The sequence below is a fragment of the Parasteatoda tepidariorum genome, chromosome 7 (assembly GCF_982258835.1).
Source record: "Parasteatoda tepidariorum strain Cologne lab strain chromosome 7, Ptep-v5.0, whole genome shotgun sequence".
Lineage (NCBI taxonomy): Eukaryota > Metazoa > Arthropoda > Arachnida > Araneae > Theridiidae > Parasteatoda > Parasteatoda tepidariorum.
This window is the reverse complement of record NC_141761.1, coordinates 10,231,792-10,252,724: the sequence shown is the minus strand read 5'-3', so window position 1 is coordinate 10,252,724 and position 20,933 is coordinate 10,231,792. Positions and strand designations below refer to the sequence as shown.

General features: G+C 30.1%; 1 long non-coding RNA gene across 3 annotated transcripts; it reads right to left on the bottom strand.

The window, feature by feature from the left end:
- Positions 1-350: 350 nt before the first annotated feature.
- LOC147806835 (uncharacterized) lies at positions 351-19,570 on the bottom strand. Of its 3 annotated transcripts, none has more exons than XR_015435292.1 (12): positions 19,000-19,570; positions 18,279-18,388; positions 16,733-16,806; positions 15,413-15,486; positions 14,012-14,085; positions 12,788-12,861; positions 9,547-9,620; positions 8,054-8,127; positions 6,387-6,460; positions 4,862-4,967; positions 2,879-2,952; positions 351-422 (listed from the first exon to the last, which is right to left on the bottom strand). It is a non-coding gene; the product is annotated as an uncharacterized LOC147806835 (long non-coding RNA). The 3 variants fall into 3 exon arrangements; XR_015435290.1 differs by having other exon boundaries at positions 18,311-18,388; positions 19,000-19,561; XR_015435291.1 differs by having other exon boundaries at positions 4,894-4,967; positions 18,311-18,388; positions 19,000-19,557.
- Between the last annotated feature and the right edge of the window lie 1,363 nt (positions 19,571-20,933).

The window sequence follows — 20,933 nt, the reverse complement described above, 5'->3', positions numbered from 1 at the left end:
CAAATAAATTTTAGAAATATTATTGATGTTCTGGTGTAGGTCAGAGTCCTGTTAAGATCACATTTTAAAAATTAAGTAATGATATGTTCACTTCAGAATCATAGTTTCGAATTATTGAAGTTCTGGTGTAGGTCAGTGTCCTGTTAAGATCACATTTTAAAAATTGAGTAATGATATGTGAACATCAGAATCATAGTTTTCATGGTTAGTTCATCAAATTTTTAAATATTAAATGAAAAAGGTTAATCTTTGGGTAATATGTTTTGGTCGGTTGACCTTTATCAGTTTTATCCTAGTAATTAAAATATTGACTCACCATTAAAATATTGAATCAAATTTGTCACTCACCTGTCAAAGATGACCTAGAGCAGTTAACTCAACGCCTGTTTATAGTGCTATCAGTCAGGTCCCGGAGGAAGTACCTAAAAAATAATTAATAAATTTAACACTTGAGGATAAATGGTTCTGATACTTATACACAAACTTCCAACCGTAATTAAAACAAGTTAAAAATCTAAAGTATCCAATTACAAATAATTAAAGTCCCAAAAAAAGAAAATAAAAAGATATTAATGAAATTCGACATCCATAAACGCGCATGGTTATTAATCTACACAAATTTCAAATTATTTTAAGAAAAATTTAAAAATCAAAAAATGACTAAACTCAAAACTTAGTATACGTATTATTCAGTAAAATATTTAACTTTCGAAACGATTTCTTTCAGTTCTACACTTAGAAAAAGCTGTAATCTTAAAAAAATGAAAAGCTATGATATTTCCTAAGTCAACAGCAAATAAATTTTAGAAATATTATTTATTGATGTTCTGGTGTAGGTCAGAGTCCTGTTAAGATCACATTTTAAAAACTAAGTAATCATCTGTTAACAGCAGAATCATAGTTTCGAATTATAGAAATTCGGGTGAAAGCCAGAGTACCGTTTAAATCTCAGTATAACTTAAGTCAACAGCAAATAAATTTTAGAAATATTATTGATGTTCTGGTGTAGGTCAGAGTCCTGTTAAGATCACATTTTAAAAACTAAGTAATCATCTGTTAACAGCAGAATCATAGTTTCGAATTATAGAAATTCGGGTGAAAGCCAGAGTCCCCTTTAAATCACAGTATAACTTAAGTCAACAGCAAATAAATTTTAGAAATATTATTGATGTTCTGGTGTAGGTCAGAGTCCTGTTAAGATCACATTTTAAAAACTAAGTAATCATCTGTTAACAGCAGAATCATAGTTTCGAATTATAGAAATTCGGGGGAAAGCCAGAGTCCCGTTTAAATCACAGTATAACTTAAGTCAACAGCAAATAAATTTTAGAAATATTATTTATTGATGTTCTGGTGTAGGTCAGAGTCCTGTTAAGATCACATTTTAAAAACTAAGTAATCATCTATTAACTGCAGAATCATAGTTTCGAATTATAGAAATTCGGCTGAAATCCAGAGTCCCGTTTAAATCACAGTATAACTTAAGTCAACAGCAAATAAATTTTAGAAATATTATTTATTGATGTTCTGGTGTAGGTCAGAGTCCTGTTAAGATCACATTTTAAAAACTAAGTAATCATCTGTTAACAGCAGAATCATAGAAATTCGGGTGAAAGCCAGAGTCCCGTTTAAATCACAGTATAACTTAAATCAACAGCAAATAAATTTTAGACATATTATTGATGTTCTGGTGTAGGTCAGAGACCTGTTAAGATCACATTTTAAAAACTAAGTAATCATCTGTTAACAGCAGAATCATAGTTTCGAATTATAGAAATTCGGGTGAAAGCCAGAGTCCCGTTTAAATCACAGTATAACTTAAGTCAACAGCAAATAAATTTTAGGAATATTATTTATTGATGTTCTGGTGTAGGTCAGAGTCCTGTTAAGATCACATTTTAAGAACTAAGTAATCATCTGCTAACAGCAGAATCATAGTTTCGAATTATAGAAATTCGGGTGAAAGCCAGAGTCCCGTTTAAATCACAGTATAACTTAAGTCAACAGCAAATAAATTTTAGAAATATTATTGATGTTCTGGTGTAGGTCAGAGTCCTGTTAAGATCACATTTTAAAAACTAAGTAATCATGTGTTAACAGCAGAATCATAGTTTCGAATTATAGAAATTCGGCTGAAATCCAGAGTCCCGTTTAAATCACAGTATAACTTAAGTCAACAGCAAATAAATTTTAGAAATATTATTTATTGATGTTCTGGTGTAGGTCAGAGTCCTGTTAAGATCACATTTTAAAAACTAAGTAATCATCTGTTAACAGCAGAATCATAGTTTCGAATTATAGAAATTCGGGTGAAAGCCAGAGTCCCGTTTAAATCACAGTATAACTTAAGTCAACAGCAAATAAATTTTAGAAATATTATTGATTTTCTGGTGTAGGTCAGAGTCCTGTTAAGATCACATTTTAAAAACTAAGTAATCATCTGTTAACAGCAGAATCATAGTTTCGAATTATAAAAATTCGGGTGAAAGCCAGAGTCCCGTTTAAATCACAGTATAACTTAAGTCAACAGCAAATAAATTTTAGAAATATTATTGATGTTCTGGTGTAGGTCAGAGTCCTGTTAAGATCACATTTTAAAAATTAAGTAATGATATGTTCACATCAGAATCATAGTTTCGAATTATTGAAGTTCTGGTGTAGGTCAGTGTCCTGTTAAGATCACATTTTAAAAATTGAGTAATGATATGTGAACAACAGAATCATAGTTTTCATGGTTAGTTCATCAAATTTTTAAATATTAAATGAAAAAGGTTAATCTTTGGGTAATATGTTTTGGTCGGTTGACCTTTATCAGTTTTATCCTAGTAATTAAAATATTGACTCACCATTAATATATTGAATCAAATTTGTCACTCACCAGTCAAAGATGACCTAGAGCAGTTAACTCAACGCCTGTTTATAGTGCTATCAGTCAGGTCCCGGAGGAAGTACCTAAAAAATAATTAATAAATTTAACACTTGAGGATAAATGGTTCTGATACTTATACACAAACTTCCAACCGTAATTAAAACAAGTCAAAAATCTAAAGTATCCAATTACAAATAATTAAAGTCCCAAAAAAAGAAAATAAAAAGATATTAATGAAATTCGACATCCATAAACGGGCATGGTTATTAATCTACACAAATTTCAAATTATTTTAAGAAAAATTTAAAAATCAAAAAATGACTAAACTCAAAACTTAGTATACGTATTATTCAGTAAAATATTTAACTTTCGAAACGATTTCTTTCAGTTCTACACTTAGAAAAAGCTGTAATCTTAAAAAAATGAAAAGCTATGATATTTCCTAAGTCAACAGCAAATAAATTTTAGAAATATTTTTTATTGATGTTCTGGTGTAGGTCAGAGTCCTGTTAAGATCACATTTTAAAAACTAAGTAATCATCTGTTAACAGCAGAATCATAGTTTCGAATTATAGAAATTCGGGTGAAAGCCAGAGTCCCCTTTAAATCACAGTATAACTTAAGTCAACAGCAAATAAATTTTAGAAATATTATTGATGTTCTGGTGTAGGTCAGAGTCCTGTTAAGATCACATTTTAAAAACTAAGTAATCATCTGTTAACAGCAGAATCATAGTTTCGAATTATAGAAATTCGGGTGAAAGCCAGAGTCCCCTTTAAATCACAGTATAACTTAAGTCAACAGCAAATAAATTTTAGAAATATTATTTATTGATGTTCTAGTGTAGGTCAGAGTCCTGTTAAAATCACATTTTAAAGCTAAGTAATCATCTGTTAACAGCAGAATCATAGTTTCGAATTATAGAAATTCGGGTGAAAGCCAGAGTCCCGTTTAAATCACAGTATAACTTAAATCAACAGCAAATACATTTTAGAAATATTATTTATTGATGTTCTGGTGTAGGTCAGAGTCCCGTTAAGATCACATTTTAAAAACTAAGTAATCATCTATTAACAGCAGAATCATAGTTTCGAATTATAAAAATTCGGCTGAAATCCAGAGTCCCGTTTAAATCACAGTATAACCTAAGTCAACAGCAAATAAATTTTAGAAATATTATTGATGTTCTGGTGTAGGTCAGAGTCCTGTTAAGATCACATTTTAAAAACTAAGTAATCATCTGTTAACAGCAGAATCATAGTTTCGACTTATAGAAATTCGGGTGAAAGCCAGAGTCCCGTTTAAATCACAGTATAACTTAAATCAACAGCAAATAAATTTTAGACATATTATTGATGTTCTGGTGTAGGTCAGAGACCTGTTAAGATCACATTTTTAAAACTAAGTAATCATCTGTTAACAGCAGAATCATAGTTTCGAATTATAGAAATTCGGGTGAAAGCCAGAGTCCCGTTTAAATCACAGTATAACTTAAGTCAACAGCAAATAAATTTTAGAAATATTATTGATTTTCTAGTGTAGGTCAGAGTCCTGTTAAGATCACATTTTAAAAACTAAGTAATCATCTGTTAACAGCAGAATCATAGTTTCGAATTATAAAAATTCGGGTGAAAGCCAGAGTCCCGTTTAAATCACAGTATAACTTAAGTCAACAGCAAATAAATTTTAGAAATATTATTGATGTTCTGGTGTAGGTCAGAGTCCTGTTAAGATCACATTTTAAAAATTAAGTAATGATATGTTCACATCAGAATCATAGTTTCGAATTATTGAAGTTCTGGTGTAGGTCAGTGTCCTGTTAAGATCACATTTTAAAAATTGAGTAATGATATGTGAACATCAGAATCATAGTTTTCATGGTTAGTTCATCAAATTTTTAAATATTAAATGAAAAAGGTTAATCTTTGGGTAATATGTTTTGGTCGGTTGACCTTTATCAGTTTTATCCTAGTAATTAAAATATTGACTCACCATTAAAATATTGAATCAAATTTGTCACTCACCAGTCAAAGATGACCTAGAGCAGTTAACTCAACGCCTGTTTATAGTGCTATCAGTCAGGTCCCGGAGGAAGTACCTAAAAAATAATTAATAAATTTAACACTTGAGGATAAATGGTTCTGATACTTATACACAAACTTCCAACCGTAATTAAAACAAGTTAAAAATCTAAAGTATCCAATTACAAATAATTAAAGTCCCAAAAAAAGAAAATAAAAAGATATTAATGAAATTCGATATCCATAAACGGGCATGGTTATTAATCTACACAAATTTCAAATTATTTTAAGAAAAATTTAAAAATCAAAAAATGACTAAACTCAAAACTTAGTATACGTATTATTCAGTAAAATATTTAACTTTCGAAACGATTTCTTTCAGTTCTACACTTAAAAAAAGCTGTAATCTTAAAAAAATGAAAAGCTATGATATTTCCTAAGTCAACAGCAAATAAATTTTAGAAATATTATTTATTGATGTTCTGGTGTAGGTCAGAGTCCTGTTAAGATCACATTTTAAAAACTAAGTAATCATCTGTTAACAGCAGAATCATAGTTTCGAATTATAGAAATTCGGGTGAAAGCCAGAGTCCCGTTTAAATCACAGTATAACTTAAGTCAACAGCAAATAAATTTTAGAAATATTATTGATGTTCTGGTGTAGGTCAGAGTCCTGTTAAGATCACATTTTAAAAACTAAGTAATCATCTGTTAACAGCAGAATCATAGTTTCGAATTATAGAAATTCGGCTGAAATCCAGAGTCCCGTTTAAATCACAGTATAACTTAAGTCAACAGCAAATAAATTTTAGAAATATTATTTATTGATGTTCTGGTGTAGGTCAGAGTCCTGTTAAGATCACATTTTAAAAACTAAGTAATCATCTGTTAACAGCAGAATCATAGTTTCGAATTATAGAAATTCGGGTGAAAGCCAGAGTCCCGTTTAAATCACAGTATAACTTAAGTCAACAGCAAATAAATTTTAGAAATATTATTGATTTTCTGGTGTAGGTCAGAGTCCTGTTAAGATCACATTTTAAAAACTAAGTAATCATCTGTTAACAGCAGAATCATAGTTTCGAATTATAAAAATTCGGGTGAAAGCCAGAGTCCCGTTTAAATCACAGTATAACTTAAGTCAACAGCAAATAAATTTTAGAAATATTATTGATGTTCTGGTGTAGGTCAGAGTCCTGTTAAGATCACATTTTAAAAATTAAGTAATGATATGTTCACATCAGAATCATAGTTTCGAATTATTGAAGTTCTGGTGTAGGTCAGTGTCCTGTTAAGATCACATTTTAAAAATTGAGTAATGATATGTGAACATCAGAATCATAGTTTTCATGGTTAGTTCATCAAATTTTTAAATATTAAATGAAAAAGGTTAATCTTTGGGTAATATGTTTTGGTCGGTTGACCTTTATCAGTTTTATCCTAGTAATTAAAATATTGACTCACCATTAAAATATTGAATCAAATTTGTCACTCACCAGTCAAAGATGACCTAGAGCAGTTAACTCAACGCCTGTTTATAGTGCTATCAGTCAGGTCCCGGAGGAAGTACCTAAAAAATAATTAATAAATTTAACACTTGAGGATAAATGGTTCTGATACTTATACACAAACTTCCAACCGTATTTAAAACAAGTCAAAAATCTAAAATATCCAATTACAAATAATTAAAGTCCCAAAAAAAGAAAATAAAAAGATATTAATGAAATTCGACATCCATAAACGGGCATGGTTATTAATCTACACAAATTTCAAATTATTTTAAGAAAAATTTAAAATCAAAAAATGACTAAACTCAAAACTTAGTATACGTATTATTCAGTAAAATATTTAACTTTCGAAACGATTTCTTTCAGTTCTACACTTAGAAAAAGCTGTAATCTTAAAAAAATGAAACGCTATGATATTTCCTAAGTCAACAGCAAATAAATTTTAGAAATATTATTTATTGATGTTCTGGTGTAGGTCAGAGTCCTGTTAAGATCACATTTTAAAAACTAAGTAATCATCTGTTAACAGCAGAATCATAGTTTCGCATTATAGAAATTCGGGTGAAAGCCAGAGTACCGTTTAAATCTCAGTATAACTTAAGTCAACAGCAAATAAATTTTAGAAATATTATTGATGTTCTGGTGTAGGTCAGAGTCCTGTTAAGATCACATTTTAAGAACTAAGTAATCATCTGTTAACAGCAGAATCATAGTTTCGAATTATAGAAATTCGGGTGAAAGCCAGAGTCCCCTTTAAATCACAGTATAACTTAAGTCAACAGCAAATAAATTTTAGAAATATTATTGATGTTCTGGTGTAGGTCAGAGTCCTGTTAAGATCACATTTTAAAAACTAAGTAATCATCTGTTAACAGCAGAATCATAGTTCCGAATTATAGAAATTCGGGTGAAAGCCAGAGTCCCCTTTAAATCACAGTATAACTTAAGTCAACAGCAAATAAATTTTAGAAATATTATTTATTGATGTTCTAGTGTAGGTCAGAGTCCTGTTAAAATCACATTTTAAAGCTAAGTAATCATCTGTTAACAGCAGAATCATAGTTTCGAATATAGAAATTCGGGTGAAAGCCAGAGTCCCGTTTAAATCACAGTATAACTTAAATCAACAGCAAATACATTTTAGAAATATTATTTATTGATGTTCTGGTGTAGGTCAGAGTCCTGTTAAGATCACATTTTAAAAACTAAGTAATCATCTATTAACAGCAGAATCATAGTTTCGAATTATAAAAATTCGGCTGAAATCCAGAGTCCCGTTTAAATCACAGTATAACTTAAGTCAACAGCAAATAAATTTTAGAAATATTATTGATGTTCTGGTGTAGGTCAGAGTCCTGTTAAGATCACATTTTAAAAATTAAGTAATGATATGTTCACATCAGAATCATAGTTTCGAATTATTGAAGTTCTGGTGTAGGTCAGTGTCCTGTTAAGATCACATTTTAAAAATTGAGTAATGATATGTGAACATCAGAATCATAGTTTTCATGGTTAGTTCATCAAATTTTAAAATATTAAATGAAAAAGGTTAATCTTTGGGTAATATGTTTTGGTCGGTTGACCTTTATCAGTTTTATCCTAGTAATTAAAATATTGACTCACCATTAAAATATTGAATCAAATTTGTCACTCACCAGTCAAAGATGACCTAGAGCAGTTAACTCAACGCCTGTTTATAGTGCTATCAGTCAGGTCCCGGAGGAAGTACCTAAAAAATAATTAATAAATTTAACACTTGAGGATAAATGGTTCTGATACTTATACACAAACTTCCAACCGTAATTGAAACAAGATAAAAATCTAAAGTATCCAATTACAAATAATTAAAGTCCCAAAAAAAGAAAATAAAAAGATATTAATGAAATTCGACATCCATAAACGGGCATGGTTATTAATCTACACAAATTTCAAATTATTTTAAGAAAAATTTAAAAATCAAAAAATGACTAAACTCAAAACTTAGTATACGTATTATTAAGTAAAATATTTAACTTTCGAAATGATTTCTTTCAGTTCTACACTTAGAAAAAGCTGTAATCTTAAAAAAATGAAAAGCTATGATATTTCCTAAGTCAACAGCAAATAAATTTTAGAAATATTATTTATTGATGTTCTGGTGTAGGTCAGAGTCCTGTTAAGATCACATTTTAAAAACTAAGTAATCATCTGTTAACAGCAGAATCATAGTTTCGAATTATAGAAATTCGGGTGAAAGCCAGAGTCCCGTTTAAATCACAGTATAACTTAAGTCAACAGCAAATAAATTTTAGAAATATTATTGATGTTCTGGTGTAGGTCAGAGTCCTGTTAAGATCACATTTTAAAAACTAAGTAATCATCTGTTAACAGCAGAATCATAGTTTCGAATTATAGAAATTCGGCTGAAATCCAGAGTCCCGTTTAAATCACAGTATAACTTAAGTCAACAGCAAATAAATTTTAGAAATATTATTTATTGATGTTCTGGTGTAGGTCAGAGTCCTGTTAAGATCACATTTTAAAAACTAAGTAATCATCTGTTAACAGCAGAATCATAGTTTCGAATTATAGAAATTCGGGTGAAAGCCAGAGTCCCGTTTAAATCACAGTATAACTTAAGTCAACAGCAAATAAATTTTAGAAATATTATTGATTTTCTGGTGTAGGTCAGAGTCCTGTTAAGATCACATTTTAAAAACTAAGTAATCATCTGTTAACAGCAGAATCATAGTTTCGAATTATAAAAATTCGGGTGAAAGCCAGAGTCCCGTTTAAATCACAGTATAACTTAAGTCAACAGCAAATAAATTTTAGAAATATTATTGATGTTCTGGTGTAGGTCAGAGTCCTGTTAAGATCACATTTTAAAAATTAAGTAATGATATGTTCACATCAGAATCATAGTTTCGAATTATTGAAGTTCTGGTGTAGGTCAGTGTCCTGTTAAGATCACATTTTAAAAATTGAGTAATGATATGTGAACATCAGAATCATAGTTTTCATGGTTAGTTCATCAAATTTTTAAATATTAAATGAAAAAGGTTAATCTTTGGGTAATATGTTTTGGTCGGTTGACCTTTATCAGTTTTATCCTAGTAATTAAAATATTGACTCACCATTAAAATATTGAATCAAATTTGTCACTCACCAGTCAAAGATGACCTAGAGCAGTTAACTCAACGCCTGTTTATAGTGCTATCAGTCAGGTCCCGGAGGAAGTACCTAAAAAATAATTAATAAATTTAACACTTGAGGATAAATGGTTCTGATACTTATACACAAACTTCCAACCGTATTTAAAACAAGTCAAAAATCTAAAGTATCCAATTACAAATAATTAAAGTCCCAAAAAAAGAAAATAAAAAGATATTAATGAAATTCGACATCCATAAACGGGCATGGTTATTAATCTACACAAATTTCAAATTATTTTAAGAAAAATTTAAAATCAAAAAATGACTAAACTCAAAACTTAGTATACGTATTATTCAGTAAAATATTTAACTTTCGAAACGATTTCTTTCAGTTCTACACTTAGAAAAAGCTGTAATCTTAAAAAAATGAAACGCTATGATATTTCCTAAGTCAACAGCAAATAAATTTTAGAAATATTATTTATTGATGTTCTGGTGTAGGTCAGAGTCCTGTTAAGATCACATTTTAAAAACTAAGTAATCATCTGTTAACAGCAGAATCATAGTTTCGCATTATAGAAATTCGGGTGAAAGCCAGAGTACCGTTTAAATCTCAGTATAACTTAAGTCAACAGCAAATAAATTTTAGAAATATTATTGATGTTCTGGTGTAGGTCAGAGTCCTGTTAAGATCACATTTTAAGAACTAAGTAATCATCTGTTAACAGCAGAATCATAGTTTCGAATTATAGAAATTCGGGTGAAAGCCAGAGTCCCCTTTAAATCACAGTATAACTTAAGTCAACAGCAAATAAATTTTAGAAATATTATTGATGTTCTGGTGTAGGTCAGAGTCCTGTTAAGATCACATTTTAAAAACTAAGTAATCATCTGTTAACAGCAGAATCATAGTTCCGAATTATAGAAATTCGGGTGAAAGCCAGAGTCCCCTTTAAATCACAGTATAACTTAAGTCAACAGCAAATAAATTTTAGAAATATTATTTATTGATGTTCTAGTGTAGGTCAGAGTCCTGTTAAAATCACATTTTAAAGCTAAGTAATCATCTGTTAACAGCAGAATCATAGTTTCGAATATAGAAATTCGGGTGAAAGCCAGAGTCCCGTTTAAATCACAGTATAACTTAAATCAACAGCAAATACATTTTAGAAATATTATTTATTGATGTTCTGGTGTAGGTCAGAGTCCTGTTAAGATCACATTTTAAAAACTAAGTAATCATCTATTAACAGCAGAATCATAGTTTCGAATTATAAAAATTCGGCTGAAATCCAGAGTCCCGTTTAAATCACAGTATAACTTAAGTCAACAGCAAATAAATTTTAGAAATATTATTGATGTTCTGGTGTAGGTCAGAGTCCTGTTAAGATCACATTTTAAAAATTAAGTAATGATATGTTCACATCAGAATCATAGTTTCGAATTATTGAAGTTCTGGTGTAGGTCAGTGTCCTGTTAAGATCACATTTTAAAAATTGAGTAATGATATGTGAACATCAGAATCATAGTTTTCATGGTTAGTTCATCAAATTTTAAAATATTAAATGAAAAAGGTTAATCTTTGGGTAATATGTTTTGGTCGGTTGACCTTTATCAGTTTTATCCTAGTAATTAAAATATTGACTCACCATTAAAATATTGAATCAAATTTGTCACTCACCAGTCAAAAATGACCTAGAGCAGTTAACTCAACGCCTGTTTATAGTGCTATCAGTCAGGTCCCGGAGGAAGTACCTAAAAAATAATTAATAAATTTAACACTTGAGGATAAATGGTTCTGATACTTATACACAAACTTCCAACCGTAATTGAAACAAGTTAAAAATCTAAAGTATCCAATTACAAATAATTAAAGTCCCAAAAAAAGAAAATAAAAAGATATTAATGAAATTCGACATCCATAAACGGGCATGGTTATTAATCTACACAAATTTCAAATTATTTTAAGAAAAATTTAAAAATCAAAAAATGACTAAACTCAAAACTTAGTATACGTATTATTAAGTAAAATATTTAACTTTCGAAATGATTTCTTTCAGTTCTACACTTAGAAAAAGCTGTAATCTTAAAAAAATGAAAAGCTATGATATTTCCTAAGTCAACAGCAAATAAATTTTAGAAATATTATTTATTGATGTTCTGGTGTAGGTCAGAGTCCTGTTAAGATCACATTTTAAAAACTAAGTAATCATCTGTTAACAGCAGAATCATAGTTTCGAATTATAGAAATTCGGGTGAAAGCCAGAGTACCGTTTAAATCTCAGTATAACTTAAGTCAACAGCAAATAAATTTTAGAAATATTATTGATGTTCTGGTGTAGGTCAGAGTCCTGTTAAGATCACATTTTAAAAACTAAGTAATCATCTGTTAACAGCAGAATCATAGTTTCGAATTATAGAAATTCGGGTGAAAGCCAGAGTCCCGTTTAAATCACAGTATAACTTAAGTCAACAGCAAATAAATTTTAGAAATATTATTGATGTTCTGGTGTAGGTCAGAGTCCTGTTAAGGTCACATTTTAAAAACTAAGTAATCATCTGTTAACAGCAGAATCATAGTTTCGAATTATAGAAATTCGGCTGAAATCCAGAGTCCCGTTTAAATCACAGTATAACTTAAGTCAACGGCAAATAAATTTTAGAAATATTATTTATTGATGTTCTGGTGTAGGTCAGAGTCCTGTTAAGATCACATTTTAAAAACTAAGTAATCATCTGTTAACAGCAGAATCATAGTTTCGAATTATAGAAATTCGGGTGAAAGCCAGAGTCCCGTTTAAATCACAGTATAACTTAAGTCAACAGCAAATAAATTTTAGAAATATTATTGATGTTCTGGTGTAGGTCAGAGTCCTGTTAAGATCACATTTTAAAAACTAAGTAATCATCTGTTAACAGCAGAATCATAGTTTCGAATTATAAAAATTCGGGTGAAAGCCAGAGTCTCGTTTAAATCACAGTATACCTTAAGTCAACAGCAAATAAATTTTAGAAATATTATTGATGTTCTGGTGTAGGTCAGAGTCCTGTTAAGATTACATTTTAAAAATTGAGTAATGATATGTGAACATCAGAATCATAGTTTTCATGGTTAGTTCTTCAAATTTTAAAATATTAAATGAAAAAGGTTAATCTTTGGGTAATATGTTTTGGTCGGTTGACCTTTATCAGTTTTATCCTAGTAATTAAAATATTGACTCACCATTAAAATATTGAATCAAATTTGTCACTCACCAGTCAAAGATGACCTAGAGCAGTTAACTCAACGCCTGTTTATAGTGCTATCAGTCAGGTCCCGGAGGAAGTACCTAAAAAATAATTAATAAATTTAACACTTGAGGATAAATGGTTCTGATACTTATACACAAACTTCCAACCGTAATTGAAACAAGTTAAAAATCTAAAGTATCCAATTACAAATAATTAAAGTCCCAAAAAAAGAAAATAAAAAGATATTAATGAAATTCGACATCCATAAACGGGCATGGTTATTAATCTACACAAATTTCAAATTATTTTCAGAAAAATTTAAAAATCAAAAAATGACTAAACTCAAAACTTAGTATACGTATTATTCAGTAAAATATTTAACTTTCGAAATTATTTCTTTCAGTTCTACACTTAGAAAAAGCTGTAATCTTAAAAAAATGAAAAGCTATTATATTTCCTAAGTCAACAGCAAATAAATTTTAGAAATATTATTTATTGATGTTCTGGTGTAGGTCAAAGTCCTGTTAAGATCACATTTTAAAAACTAAGTAATCATCTGTTAACAGCAGAATCATAGTTTCGAATTATAGAAATTCGGGTGAAAGCCAGAGTACCGTTTAAATCTCAGTATAACTTAAGTCAACAGCAAATAAATTTTAGAAATATTATTGATGTTCTGGTGTAGGTCAGAGTCCTGTTAAGATCACATTTTAAAAACTAAGTAATCATCTGTTAACAGCAGAATCATAGTTTCGAATTATAGAAATTCGGGTGAAAGCCAGAGTCCCGTTTAAATCACAGTATAACTTAAGTCAACAGCAAATAAATTTTAGAAATATTATTGATGTTCTGGTGTAGGTCAGAGTCCTGTTAAGATCACATTTTAAAAACTAAGTAATCATCTGTTAACAGCAGAATCATAGTTTCGAATTATAAAAATTCGGGTGAAAGCCAGAGTCTCGTTTAAATCACAGTATACCTTAAGTCAACAGCAAATAAATTTTAGAAATATTATTGATGTTCTGGTGTAGGTCAGAGTCCTGTTAAGATCACATTTTAAAAATTGAGTAATGATATGTGAACATCAGAATCATAGTTTTCATGGTTAGTTCATCAAATTTTAAAATATTAAATGAAAAAGGTTAATCTTTGGGTAATATGTTTTGGTCGGTTGACCTTTATCAGTTTTATCCTAGTAATTAAAATATTGACTCACCATTAAAATATTGAATCAAATTTGTCACTCACCAGTCAAAGATGACCTAGAGCAGTTAACTCAACGCCTGTTTATAGTGCTATCAGTCAGGTCCCGGAGGAAGTACCTAAAAAATAATTAATAAATTTAACACTTGAGGATAAATGGTTCTGATACTTATACACAAACTTCCAACCGTAATTGAAACAAGTTAAAAATCTAAAGTATCCAATTACAAATAATTAAAGTCCCAAAAAAAGAAAATAAAAAGATATTAATGAAATTCGACATCCATAAACGGGCATGGTTATTAATCTACACAAATTTCAAATTATTTTAAGAAAAATTTAAAAATCAAAAAATGACTAAACTCAAAACTTAGTATACGTATTATTCAGTAAAATATTTAACTTTCGAAATGATTTCTTTCAGTTCTACACTTAGAAAAAGCTGTAATCTTAAAAAAATGAAAAGCTATTATATTTCCTAAGTCAACAGCAAATAAATTTTAGAAATATTATTTATTGATGTTCTGGTGTAGGTCAGAGTCCTGTTAAGATCACATTTTAAAAACTAAGTAATCATCTGTTAACAGCAGAATCATAGTTTCGAATTATAGAAATTCGGGTGAAAGCCAGAGTACCGTTTAAATCTCAGTATAACTTAAGTCAACAGCAAATAAATTTTAGAAATATTATTGATGTTCTGGTGTAGGTCAGAGTCCTGTTAAGATCACATTATAAAAACTAAGTAATCATCTGTTAACAGCAGAATCATAGTTTCGAATTATAGAAATTCGGGTGAAAGCCAGAGTCCCGTTTAAATCACAGTATAACTTAAGTCAACAGCAAATAAATTTTAGAAATATTATTGATGTTCTGGTGTAGGTCAGAGTCCTGTTAAGGTCACATTTTAAAAACTAAGTAATCATCTGTTAACAGCAGAATCATAGTTTCGAATTATAGAAATTCGGCTGAAATCCAGAGTCCCGTTTAAATCACAGTATAACTTAAGTCAACGGCAAATAAATTTTAGAAATATTATTTATTGATGTTCTGGTGTAGGTCAGAGTCCTGTTAAGATCACATTTTAAAAACTAAGTAATCATCTGTTAACAGCAGAATCATAGTTTCGAATTATAAAAATTCGGGTGAAAGCCAGAGTCTCGTTTAAATCACAGTATACCTTAAGTCAACAGCAAATAAATTTTAGAAATATTATTGATGTTCTGGTGTAGGTCAGAGTCCTGTTAAGATCACATTTTAAAAATTGAGTAATGATATGTGAACATCAGAATCATAGTTTTCATGGTTAGTTCATCAAATTTTAAAATATTAAATGAAAAAGGTTAATCTTTGGGTAATATGTTTTGGTCGGTTGACCTTTATCAGTTTTATCCTAGTAATTAAAATATTGACTCACCATTAAAATATTGAATCAAATTTGTCACTCACCAGTCAAAGATGACCTAGAGCAGTTAACTCAACGCCTGTTTATAGTGCTATCAGTCAGGTCCCGGAGGAAGTACCTAAAAAATAATTAATAAATTTAACACTTGAGGATAAATGGTTCTGATACTTATACACAAACTTCCAACCGTAATTGAAACAAGTTAAAAATCTAAAGTATCCAATTACAAATAATTAAAGTCCCAAAAAAAGAAAATAAAAAGATATTAATGAAATTCGACATCCATAAACGGGCATGGTTATTAATCTACACAAATTTCAAATTATTTTAAGAAAAATTTAAAAATCAAAAAATGACTAAACTCAAAACTTAGTATACGTATTATTCAGTAAAATATTTAACTTTCGAAATGATTTCTTTCAGTTCTACACTTAGAAAAAGCTGTAATCTTAAAAAAATGAAAAGCTATTATATTTCCTAAGTCAACAGCAAATAAATTTTAGAAATATTATTTATTGATGTTCTGGTGTAGGTCAGAGTCCTGTTAAGATCACATTTTAAAAACTAAGTAATCATCTGTTAACAGCAGAATCATAGTTTCGAATTATAGAAATTCGGGTGAAAGCCAGAGTACCGTTTAAATCTCAGTATAACTTAAGTCAACAGCAAATAAATTTTAGAAATATTATTGATGTTCTGGTGTAGGTCAGAGTCCTGTTAAGATCACATTTTAAAAACTAAGTAATCATCTGTTAACAGCAGAATCATAGTTTCGAATTATAGAAATTCGGCTGAAATCCAGAGTCCCGTTTAAATCACAGTATAACTTAAGTCAACAGCAAATAAATTTTAGAAATATTATTTATAGATGTTCTGGTGTAGGTCAGAGTCCTGTTAAGATCACATTTTAAAAACTAAGTAATCATCTGTTAACAGCAGAATCATAGTTTCGAATTATAGAAATTCGGGTGAAAGCCAGAGTCCCGTTTAAATCACAGTATAACTTAAGTCAACAGCAAATAAATTTTAGAAATATTATTGATGTTCTGGTGTAGGTCAGAGTCCTGTTAAGATCACATTTTAAAAATTAAGTAATGATATGTTCACATCAGAATCATAGTTTCGAATTATTGAAGTTCTGGTGTAGGTCAGTGTCCTGTTAAGATCACATTTTAAAAATTGAGTAATGATATGTGAACATCAGAATCATAGTTTTCATGGTTAGTTCATCAAATTTTTAAATATTAAATGAAAAAGGTTAATCTTTGGGTAATATGTTTTGGTCGGTTGACCTTTATCAGTTTTATCCTAGTAATTAAAATATTGACTCACCATTAAAATATTGAATCAAATTTGTCACTCACCAGTCAAAGATGACCTAGAGCAGTTAACTCAACGCCTGTTTATAGTGCTATCAGTCAGGTCCCGGAGGAAGTACCTAAAAAATAATTAATAAATTTAACACTTGAGGATAAATGGTTCTGAAACTTATACACAAACTTCCAACCGTAATTGAAACAAGTTAAAAATCTAAAGTATCCAATTACAAATAATTAAAGTCCCAAAAAAAGAAAATAAAAAGATATTAATGAAATTCGACATCCATAAACGGGCATGGTTATTAATCTACACAAATTTCAAATTATTTTAAGAAAAATTTAAAAATCAAAAAATGACTAAACTCAAAACTTAGTATACGTATTATTCAGTAAAATATTTAACTTTCGAAATGATTTCTTTCAGTTCTACACTTAGAAAAAGCTGTAATCTTAAAAAAATGAAAAGCTATGATATTTCCTAAGTCAACAGCAAATAAATTTTAGAAATATTATTTATTGATGTTCTGGTGTAGGTCAGAGTCCTGTTAAGATCACATTTTAAAAACTAAGTAATCATCTGTTAACAGCAGAATCATAGTTTCGAATTATAGAAATTCGGGTGAAAGCCAGAGTACCGTTTAAATCTCAGTATAACTTAAGTCAACAGCAAATAAATTTTAGAAATATTATTGATGTTCTGGTGTAGGTCAGAGTCCTGTTAAGATCACATTTTAAAAACTAAGTAATCATCTGTTAACAGCAGAATCATAGTTTCGAATTATAGAAATTCGGGTGAAAGCCAGAGTCCCGTTTAAATCACAGTATAACTTAAGTCAACAGCAAATAAATTTTAGAAATATTATTTATTGATGTTCTGGTGTAGGTCAGAGTCCTGTTAATATCACATTTTAAAAACTAAGTAATCATCTGTTAACAGCAGAATCATAGTTTCGAATTATAGAAATTCGGGTGAAAGCCAGAGTCCCGTTTAAATCACAGTATAACTTAAGTCAACAGCAAATAAATTTTAGAAATATTATTGATGTTCTGGTGTAGGTCAGAGTCCTGTTAAGATCACATTTTAAAAACTAGGTAATCATCTGTTAACTGCAGAATCATAGTTTCGAATTATAAAAATTCGGGTGAAAGCCAGAGTCCCGTTTAAATCACAGTATAACTTAAGTCAACAGCAAATAAATTTTAGAAATATTATTTATTGATGTTCTGGTGTAGGTCAGAGTCCTGTTAAGATCACATTTTAAAAACTAAGTAATCATCTGTTAACAGCAGAATCATAGTTTCGAATTATAAAAATTAGGGTGAAAGCCAGAGTCCCGTTTAAATCACAGTATAACTTAAGTCAACAGCAAATAAATTTTAGAAATATTATTGATGTTCTGGTGTAGGTCAGAGTCCTGTTAAGATCACATTTTAAAAATTGAGTAATGATATGTGAACATCAGAATCATAGTTTTCATGGTTAGTTCATCAAATTTTAAAATATTAAATGAAAAAGGTTAATCTTTGGGTAATATGTTTTGGTCGGTTGACCTTTATCAGTTTTATCCTAGTAATTAAAATATTGACTCACCATTAAAATATTGAATCAAATTTGTCACTCACCAGTCAAAGATGACCTAGAGCAGTTAACTCAACGCCTGTATATACATAGTTCTATCAATCAGATCCCGGAGGAAGTAGCTAAAAAATAATTAATAAAATTTAACACTTGATTGTAAATGGTCCTGATACTTATACACAAACTTCACACCGTAATTGAAACAAGTTAAAAATCTAAAGTTTCAAATTACAAATAATTAAAGTTCCGAAAAACGAAAATAAAAATATATTAATGAAATTCGACATCCATAAACGGGCATGGTCATTAATCTACACGAATTTCAAATCGTTTTAAGAATAATTTAAAAATCAAAAAATGACTAAACTTAAAACTTAGTATACGCTGTATTCAGTAAAATATTTAACTTTCGAAACGATTTCTTTCAGTTCTACGCTTAGAAAAAGCTGTAATCTTAAAAAAATGAAAAGCTATGATATTTATTCCTTTTATTCTGTCTTCCAAAAAAACTTAAAAGTTTTCTCGACTCCTGAAATTTTTCTGAGAAAAAAGAATTTGAAGCTTTAAATGCAGAATTCATCATTCCTTAGGTTAAACAAACAAAGATCTCCACAATACTACATCAAAATAAGATAGTATTTAAATTGTTGCTTTAAAGCAAAAACAATTGAAAAAATTTCGGTTATTTATCGTTTAAATTCAAATTACGAAATAAAGAAAACAGAATACTGACCTTAATGAAATTAAAAAGACCATCTGAATATCTCCAAATAAACGGCACTGCAATGTCAACAAAACATCAGTAGGCGGGAGAAAGTAGGCGGGAAAATAATTTTTCGAAGTGATCACGGTGAAAATGAGTTGAGTTGTATCAGGGATGACGAAAAGGATCTTCGCTTTTAACCTCTGTGCTACGGTGAAAATGATGACCGTGAAACAAACTTTTACTTTAAGACCAACAACCAATCAGACGAAATCTTGATACTAGAGATCAGGAGATGCTTCCTTAAATCAAATATCTTCAGTGATCACGGAGAAACGTATCAGCTACCAATTTTGTTGCATTTCAAGTTTCACCCACCCCGGTTTAATATATTTCTTATTGAATTGAAAAAGCTACGATTTTTAAAGGACATCGGGCCACAAATTTAGGGATCGAAATCGTAAATTCCATTCTATTGCCCACTCAGTCAGCAAAATAATATTGAATATATTAAGTAGTTCTTACATTAGAAAACCTTTAACCGGAATAAATTTAAAAACATCAGAGCTTTGCTTTCTTAGCAGAAAGTGCAGAACACTTCGTGATTGAGTTAGAACTATTTATATCAAAGTTAGGTTTTTAATTTTTTTTTTAAATTTTACATTAATTGGAATGCTCTATAAGGAAGTTCGAATCACATATCAAATATGGATGTGATCTTTTTCTCTACATTGTGCTTGACAAGCTTATATAAGTCGCTTTTTATATTTAGAGCTGAAGCCCCTAATGGATTGACTTTCAAAATGCCAAATGTTTATAACTTATTTTTTAAATCATATAAACGTTTGTGCACAGTTTATTCTTATTTAACTTTTCTCTGTGCAATTTCATTTAAATATTTACGTAACAAAATGCAATATAAAAAAAGTCGTGCAGTGGACTGCTCACGGTTCCCAGCAAATTACTGAAGTCAAGCAGCACTGGCTGTGGTCAGTGTGCGGGTGGGTGACCACTTGCATCAGTCTGCGTAAGAAAGTTTATTCTTATTTAACTTTTCTCTGTACACTTTCATTTAAATATTTACGTAACAAAATGCAATATAAAAAAGTCGTGCAGTGGACTGCTCACGGTTCCCAGCAAATTACCGAAGTCAAGCAGCACTGGCTGTGGTCAGTGTGCGGGTGGGTGACCACTTGCATCAGTCTGCGTAAGAAAGTTTATTCTTATTTAACTTTTCTCTGTACACTTTCATTTAAATATTTACGTAACAAAATGCAATATAAAAAAGTCGTGCAGTGGACTGCTCACGGTTCCCAGCAAATTACCGAAGTCAAGCAGCACTGGCTGTGGTCAGTGTGCGGGTGGGTGACCACTTGCATCAGTCTGCGTAAGGCCAGAAAGTTTGCGGTTTTGGTCCTCGTTAAACTGTTTGACTTCGTGTGTGGGGCATCAGGCTACCGAATCGGGGGTGCCAAAATTGCGATGGCATGTCTTCGGATCATCCTCAGGGATGTTTCCCTGACCGTCGCCAATAGCCCATTGAGCAGCTCCAGTGCGACGTAAATTTATCAAAACTTCATTTGTTATTATCAAAACTTCTGCTGCAGAACAATGAATATAACAATACCCCTTGGTGTAATTTTGGGAAACTAACCTTCTAGAACTCTCAATCATTACGGTGTTTCGATTTACTTTATTGAACTTTGTATTATGTGCTTTCATTTTCGTCGCACTAGAGCTGTACATAGTGCTATTTGTGATGGTTTGGGAAACACTCCAGAGGATGATCAGGAGACTACATACGTCTCATCCCATTTTACAGGGAGGACGCATTCACACACTATCCATCCATCCACAGATCGTAACTTTCACCTGAGGACGATCAATATCCCATTCAGTACCCATATATTGTTATGGGAACATGGAGGGCAGACTTATCTTGCACCAGTCACCATTGATTATCA